General features: G+C 55.4%; 1 long non-coding RNA gene across 3 annotated transcripts; it reads left to right on the forward strand.

Moving 5' to 3' along the window:
• The first annotated feature begins 615 nt into the window (after positions 1 to 615).
• LOC142601206 (uncharacterized) lies at positions 616 to 4,222 on the forward strand. 3 transcript variants are annotated; one of them, XR_012834840.1, is made up of 4 exons: positions 616 to 1,360; positions 1,434 to 2,294; positions 2,934 to 3,002; positions 3,186 to 4,222. It is a non-coding gene; the product is annotated as an uncharacterized LOC142601206 (long non-coding RNA). The 3 variants fall into 3 exon arrangements; XR_012834839.1 differs by having other exon boundaries at positions 1,434 to 3,002; XR_012834838.1 differs by having other exon boundaries at positions 2,934 to 4,222.
• The last annotated feature ends 3,768 nt before the right edge of the window (positions 4,223 to 7,990 follow it).

Below are 7,990 nucleotides of genomic sequence, written 5' to 3' on the forward strand. Positions count from 1 at the left end.
CACGGGTATCGATTTAATGAGGGAACCTTGCAAAGCCAAGAAGCCTTGCGATACCGTGTGGGGATGGGTTCAATCCCGCTCAGGGTGCTGTGGAGCAGGGCTGGGTGCGGAGGCAGAGCCCTGAGACCCGTCAGCCTACGTTTGGCCCTTGATCTATAGGGGACAGAGACCGGTATGGAGCTACAGCCTCGATGCACCGCTTGCTTCGGAGCTGCCGGCCTAACCCCTTGATAGAAAACGTAAAAATTAAAAAAAAAAAAAAGCAGGAAAAATAAACCAAAGCAGATGAAAAAGCAGGGAGAAGCAGCTCTTCCCCAGGACAGCCCCGTGCCCTCCCAGGCTGCGTGGGGAGATCTCCTGCCCCATCGCTTGATCTGTTCCCCCCCCATTTATAGAGATTATTTGCACTTCTAAAAGCCTGAACAAGGCTGCAGCTCCTGGAGGCCGGGAGCAGGCTGGGAGAACAAGGGATTTGGGCTGACCCCGGGAATTCCCGCTGCTGCATTGTTTCAGGGCAGTCAGAATTAGCAAAAGGGGGCACTTCGCCTTTCGCGGGAGGGAGGGGACGCATCCTCCCTAGCTGGGGAGAATCATATGCTGCTGGGTAGAAATATTTATGCGTTGTCGATTCTGATGTTGTATTTAAATAAAAAAATCCCAGGAGAGGGAAAAAGTTACCTGGGAGAAAGACCTTGGGTTCCCTGCTCCTGTGCTGGCCACATCTTCCCTAAATTTTGACTTGCAAATGAGCTTATTTCTCCATGTTTTCAAAATTATGATTTTTTTTGTTTGTTTTTAAGAGAGATAAAAGAAGTTTTTGAAGGAAATAAACCTGTGACTTTCCTCTTCTTCCCTCCCAGGGGACACCCGCCCCTCGGCACAGCCGGTCCCGCGCTTCGTTGGGGCTGCAGTAAGGCAGGTACCGGCACCCGCGGCCCTTTCCGGGATTTCCTCGGGTGGGCAATTGCCTCGGCACGATGCTCGCTGAGCTGCTCTCTCTGAGCCCGACTGACCTGGGCAGAACCCGCCTGCGTTCGGCTTCCCTTCCTTTTGAACCCCTTTGCTCGCGAAGGCGACTCGCCACGGCTCTGTCCTCTCTGCAGGAGGTCGTACCTGCTCTTTCCGCGCCTTAATCTGACGAGGTAGGAGCGAGGGCTCTGCCGGATGGGCCCTGGCGATGACGATGTTACGGGTGCTCTTTGGAGATGAGCTACTTTCCCAGGGAGAAAGGCAAGAGCCTGTTTCCCGGAGTGCAACGCACAAGGTGGGATTTGAGAAAGGAGGATTTGGACTTTGCTGACGTTCGGATCCAGGGCAGGAATCAAGAGGACGCCTGATGAAGCAAGGTCCATTCATTCAGGTGAGGATGGTCCCTATAGACCAACCACATCCACGATGGTCCGAACGCTCTGCTTTGGTCCTCTCCCTCCCAGGTGGCTTTCCCAAAGCCCCCTGCCACAGCAGCCAGCCAGAGGCAGGACCAGCCAAACCTCAGCTCCGCAGAGAGCACCCGGAACGTGGCGTACGTGGGACCGGGTGCTCCTCACCCCTCGGACCCGCCCTGGAGGACACCAAGGCCACCCTGGAGCACCCTGCCAGGCCACGGCGGGTTCCCAGTCTCTGCGGAGGGATGTGTGCATCTACCAGCTGCCCCAAAAGCCCCTTCTCTCCTGCTTCTCTTGCTCCTCCCCAGCCCTCATCCAGCGTCTTGCTACTCTAAGGGGCCGGCAAGCGCTGCCGAAACCTGCCTGGCCTGACCAAGGGCTTCCCTCTCGCAGGCGGGTATATCTCGCTGAAGCCCCCGGCACCCACTGCTCCGGATGGCTCCGGGATGCCCTTCGCTGCCCATTCCCATTTCTTCCCTTCCAAAAGGCCGGCTCCTTAGCCGGCATAATCCCACCGGCTTTCTCCCCAAACCAGGACCGGTCCCGTAGGCTGCTCACGCCGTACGGGAAGGTCGTATCTGCAGCATCATCCTGCCCAGCGATACCTCCGAAAAGGAGGAAGGCGGCTGCTCTGGGCTTTCGGCATCGCAAGCGTGAACCTTTTTCCCCGGTGGAAACCAGGGCTTATAATGGAGTTGCTGACACCACCTCAATTACCGCCGCGCTACCCGCTGCCCCGTAATGAAGGAATTTTCCTCTTTTTGCAGTGTGAATACTAATTGAGACGGGCTCCCGTGCGGCGCCAGCGCAGGAGGATGGTGCCATCTAAAGGAACCGAAGCAAAGAAGAGCAGCAGCCGCCGCCGAGGTGGTGCGGAGGGACCCGTGGCATCATTTTGGCTGCTGTGAGGTCGGTCGGCAGCGGGGGCCCAGCTCGGCAGAGGCCTCCACAGGAAGTTTCTGATGGGTGTTTGATGGTTTCACGCCACCTTAAAGATAATGGGGGCCCTCATTTGCATGGAATTTGCCTATTCCCTACAAAGCTGAGTGCGTAGGGTGTTTTCCTCCTGGCACCTTCTCGTTTCCATCCCGTACGTAGCTGATACCAGGGAAATCGAGGGTAGCGTCTGGCTGGGATCCTCGATCCGCGCAAAGCAGGGCCATCCACCCCAAAGCCAAGTGATCGCGATCCCAGAGGACTTAGTGCAGGTCTTTGGGATCAGGTTTTGGAAGCGCCCGTACCCGATGTGTACAAGCTCAGCTCTGCCCCCGTAGCCTCGCTGGAGCATCAGGGATGGTTACGCTATAGGGACCGGGAACCGGGACCTCCACAGAAAACTAACCAGTTTGAGCTAACCAGGTCAATGTATGGGCACATCTGCTGGCGCTCTGACCCAGCTTAAACCCCCGCCCCCCCCCCCCGATGCATTCCCTTTGTCAAGAGGGCTGCAGTCATCCAAAAAATCCTCTTGGCATATGCAGCTAACAAGCCCAAACCAACCCCAGCATTCCTATTTTACCTTTTTTGACTCACTGCACGCTATGAAAGGAACATCAGTCATGATTTACAGAGCCGCCACAAGAACCCTGCAAGATGGGACTGCCCGCCGAATTCCAGGTACGTGAAGAAGGCTGACGCTTTTGTTTCGGCAATTAATTAATTTTCACCGGGCTTTCACTTTTACAACCTCTTTTTCCACTTCCCGGGTTGCTCAACTCGAAATCAATAAGACCACCCCGTGATAAAGACGTCATGCTGAATGTATATGTCATTAATCACTCGAGTTACCTTTCAACCCAGCGCGTTTCCTTTGTTGGAGCCTTCCCTCGAGGTACTGGAAAAACAAACAGACACATTTATAACAACCCCTCAGGGCTAAGTCAACAGTTGCATTCACCTCCTTAATCAACATCTTGGGCTTAACCAAGATCATCTCTCAAACTCCTCAAAGAGCTACAAAGCAGTAACTGTACTTTCCCAGTACAGATAATTGGGATTTTACATGGCACGATGATAGACTTCATTGAAAAAGTTATCCTAACATCACTGCTCGCTGCTGCGAGTCCTAAAGTCATTGCCCAAACCGAAGCGAGCCTTCAAGATACCCGATGGCATCGTGAAGACGCGCTCGGGCATGTTTTCCAAACCATTAATATTTGGCTGTGGTGCAATGGAAGATGAAAGACCTGGAGTCCTTCGTTTCCAACCACCCAAACCCGCCACGCCTCGGCCCTATTTTTACCCATCTCTTGTGAAAGAGCGATGCGAAGGTCAACAAGTCAAGAGCCGGAGCGCCCGGGACCATCAGGGCTACGGCCGTCCGCCTCAGCCACCCCTGGGCACGGGGCTCCCTGCTTGCAGGACCCAGCACCACCTTGCGCTTTCTCGGTCAATGAGGACCAGGATGGACCTGCCCTGGGGTCCATCTCACCTGCAGTCCTTCACCCAGCCGCCTCCTCTCCTCTTCTGAAGCTCTCCACAGCCCATCGGGATCGACGGACCCTGCGCTGAAGTGTTCAACATATTTTTGAATGAAAGTGTCAGTTCGAGATCCTCGGCATAAAACATACCTAACAAAGCCTATTTGCAAAGTAAATTTACTCTGGATTTCCGATACCTAGGAAAGTTTTTTCTATTATATTTATTTAAAATTACAACAGTTTACATTAGAAACAAGCTCAAACAATTAAGGTAAAAGATAAATAACTGCATACAGTTTAATTTTACAGAACGCAAACATACATCTTTCATTGTTCCATTATCCGAGTATTAAGTGCAATATAATTGTCCGATGCATTTTCGCTGACTTAAATGCTATGAAATTAAACGGGCCTGACTTTTACGGAACAATCTTTATTTCCCTTCATTTATGCAAGCAGCGGCCTGTGACGGCTCAGAGTTTTTTCGGGGGGGCGGGGGGAAACACCTTCAAACGACATGTTTGCTTCCTGCCGCGCGGCAGGGTTGGTTCCTCCGCAGTTCGGATGGCCGAAAGTGCCGCCTAGCAGGACGCAATGCCGAGGAGCGGGAGTCGGAGGCTGACTTTGGAAAAGCCGGGCATCATCCCGGCTATCAAGCTGGCAGGGAGAGCCGCGGGATGATGCTCCGCGCGGCACGGTGAGCGAGCAGGCAATACTCGCCACGCTTCCCTCGCTCCCCTCGCCAAACACCCCTGGGGGGACACGCTCTTTATCTGGGATGCGATTATAAAAATTGGCTTTGAAATAATCCTTTTAGAAGGGTGGAAAAAAAAAAAAAAGAGAAATAACAGGAGGCTTATGTTGTAAGGTCGGTCCTGTATGTATTACAGCGACTCGTAAGGCGGTATTACATCAACGGCAGCGCGCCCGGGGGTCTCGGAAAGAGCGGGTTTGGGTTTTCAGGAATATACTGAGTCTGAAGGAAGGATGGGGAAAATGAAAGCCGACGTTATCTTGTTAGGGCCCTGCATAAAGAGGCTGAAAATTACGGTGGCGTTTAATTTCAGAAGGGAACGGGAAAGGAGGGACATGGCGAAATAACGGCAAAGGATGCCCTGCCCGGGAAGGGCAGGTGGGAAGGTCAGCCCGGTGAGGCGAGCGGAGGGGCGGCCGGAAGCAGCGCCGGGAACCCGCCGTGCAGCACGCTTGTCCCGGGGCAGAGCGCGGGCGAGCTGGCCGTGTGCCGCCATGGCATCGCGGTCCCCGGCCGAGCGAGCCACGGGCCGAGCCAGCACCCCCCTTGCTAAAACCAGAAGCACTCGGCGACTGATTGGAGTGTAAGTTACGGATGACTCGTATCATTTCGACGCACGGGCCGGGCTCACCAAGGTCTGCAGGTGCTTAGGGGTAATCCTGTAAACCTCTACGCCCCCAGCTCTTTGGTAGACGCCCGCGCCAAGAGGAGAGGTGGCATCTCCCGCCGCTTCTGGAGGGCTGAGAGGTGCCCTCCGAAACAGGGGCCTTACGCCAGCCCCTCGCACCCGTGCTCTCAAAGGCAGCCTTCCCCCCGCCCCGTGGGCTTCCCAAGCACCGCATTGCTCCCCCGCGCAGGGACTCGGGAGGGGATGCAGCCCCCGCATCGCAGCGCCGCTGCTCCGGGAGCATCTTATTGCACCCCCTGAGTTATGGAGACAGTATTTGTCTTGAAAACAGGCACATTCCTCTTGTGCAAGGATGCCTCCAGCCGCCTCCTGGGTGGGCATGAATCACACCAGCCCACCGAGATTGGTCCTATAACTCCTGTCCGCGGCAGCCCCGGCGCGGGCTGCTTGCGCGGAGGATGCCGGCGAACGCCGGGAACGTTTTTTCCATGGCAAATCAAGAGTTTCGCTAAGACGAGCCCAACGTGCAGGCGCTAGGCGTTGATTTGTGGCGGCTCTCGCGACGGCGACGCTGAAAGGGCAGACCTTCAGCTGGTGTAAATTGGTACCGTTCCCCCCCCGGGGCCCCGGGTCAGCTCGTAAAATGGTGTAACTCAGCGTAGCCCTATGGATGTCACTGCATCCCCACTAATTTACCCGCGCCACGGGATGAAAGCGTTAACTCTGCCGCCGAACAGCCGCGGGGATGCCTCGCAGACCTCCGCCTGCAGCCGCAACCGAAAAATCGCAATGCAACTTCTCTTTTCTTTTTCTCCTTCTTTTTTTTTTTTTTTTTTAATAACCCTTTAATTCTTTCCCTTACAGCTGCATTTCCCCGTTGTCTACTCCCGCATCCACAAAGAGGGGCTGCTAAAGGAGAAGCCGGCGCGCCCATAACTCACTCCCTCGGCAGTTGCGATGCCTCAGCCTCCGCTCGCACCCCCAGACAAAAAGGCCATGTGTCACAGCCCCGAGACAAATGCTCCTGGCACAATGCTGCGACACAAGCGAGGGGGCCGGAGGTCAAAAGTTATTTGTGTAAGCCGGTATGCTTTCAGCAGGAAGACATAGCTGGAACAAAACTTTAAAGGTCAGTGCTGTCTCCTTTTATTTTTTTTTTTTTAATTATTTTTTTTTTTCCTTCCTTTCGCCCCTCCATCCTCCTGCCTGCACCTGTCCCGAGAGCCCTGCCTGTGCAAAAGGCAGGCGAGGGGTTGCAAAACCTCCTGGCGAAGGGTGGGAATCACCCCGGGAGCGGGCATGGGGAGAGGTTTGCCCCCCGGGAAGCAGAGGGCAGAGCCGGGCTCCTCCAGCACCCAGGGACCAGCTCGGTTTGCTGCCGGCAGCGAGGAGCGGCCGATGGATTTAGGTCCGGTGCAGCATTTCCCTTGGGATGTTCTCGACTAGCCCCAGGTCTGCCCACTTTTAGAGAGGTGGTGTTCACGAGATGGAAATTCGGGTGATTTGCATGGAAAGGCGTGGACTGGAGAGGGGGGAAAAAATAAGAAAAGAAGGACAAGAAAAGAAAAAAAAAGGGAAAAAAAGCTGGCGGCAGGCATGAGCAGACAGAGGTGTCTCTGTGGAGACAGGGAGGGGAGAACGGGTGAACGTGCCCGAAAGGCAGACACCCCGCCCCCAGCCACCTCGCAGCTTTTTGGGGAAACCCCTTTGGATGCGCGCTTTTAGGTAAAGCTTGCTTTTCCCCTGAGAATTCAGCCAGCCTGGGGTTGCGCCTCTCTACGCTTGCTAACAGAGTCGCTACCCTCAACTTTGGCGACCAGCAGCAGAAGCGCTGTCCCCGCCTGCGCCTCCTCCAGTCGCTAACTGGTTTAAACTGGAGTGCCGCTAACACCCCGAGGCTGACCAGCAGAGGTGCAGCAGGAGGATCGGGAAGCCTCGGCACGCTCTCGGATGGATGCTTTCTTCTTGGGACCAAGGGAATTTGGGCAGAAAACGATGCGGAATTCCTAAGAGCCAGGGACTCTGGATGGACGGGAGGAAATCGAGCGCAAGCGGTCCCGCCGATGGGCAGCTCCTCTCCGCAGTTCCCTCCTCCCGGGCGTTCTCCCACCTCCCCTGCGACGAGAAGCACCAGCAGAAATTCGGCAGAGATGCGCAGGACTTGCACTCGACGGGGATGCCGAACTCAAGCCCGAGCATCCCCACTGGAGGTGCTGCCCGCCCGCGCTTTGGGGGCAGGCGGGGTTTGCCCCAGAGGTCCTGCACCGCGGGGAGACCCGCCGGGGAGCAGCTCGTCCCCCCCCAGGAATGCGCCCACCCCCTTCAGATGAGAGGGCATCCTTGGAGAGCGAAACGGGGTCCTCACCTTTCCCTCTCCTTTCAGTTCCCTGGGACAAAACATAAATATCTCCAGCCAAGTGCACTCAGTACGTCCTTGTTTGCCAAGCCATTATCTACTCCTGGGTTATGAGAAGGCATTTGTGTTTCAACGGGAATCCAATCAATAAATTCCACAGTCTTTCACCCTCTCTTCTTGGCAAACATCTCCATCCCACCCCACTACACCAAGTTTTCTCCCTTTGCTGGAGTTAAATATTTGTGGGGCCCCTTGTTAAAACATCGGGAGCACCGGGCTGCGGCAAAGGGCTCCGGCCGGCGCTGCCCCGGGGGTCTTCACAAGGAAAGCCTCTCCTCCCTCGGCAAGGGGCGCGTGATGGGAGGAGGCCATTCTCCTGCGTGGTTCTGGTGACGGGAAAGGCAAATCAAATGAAAGATTGGGCTCAGTGATCCTTATGGGTCCCTT

This window comes from Balearica regulorum, chromosome 3, assembly GCF_011004875.1.
Source record: "Balearica regulorum gibbericeps isolate bBalReg1 chromosome 3, bBalReg1.pri, whole genome shotgun sequence".
In the NCBI taxonomy this organism is placed as follows: Eukaryota; Metazoa; Chordata; class Aves; order Gruiformes; family Gruidae; genus Balearica; species Balearica regulorum.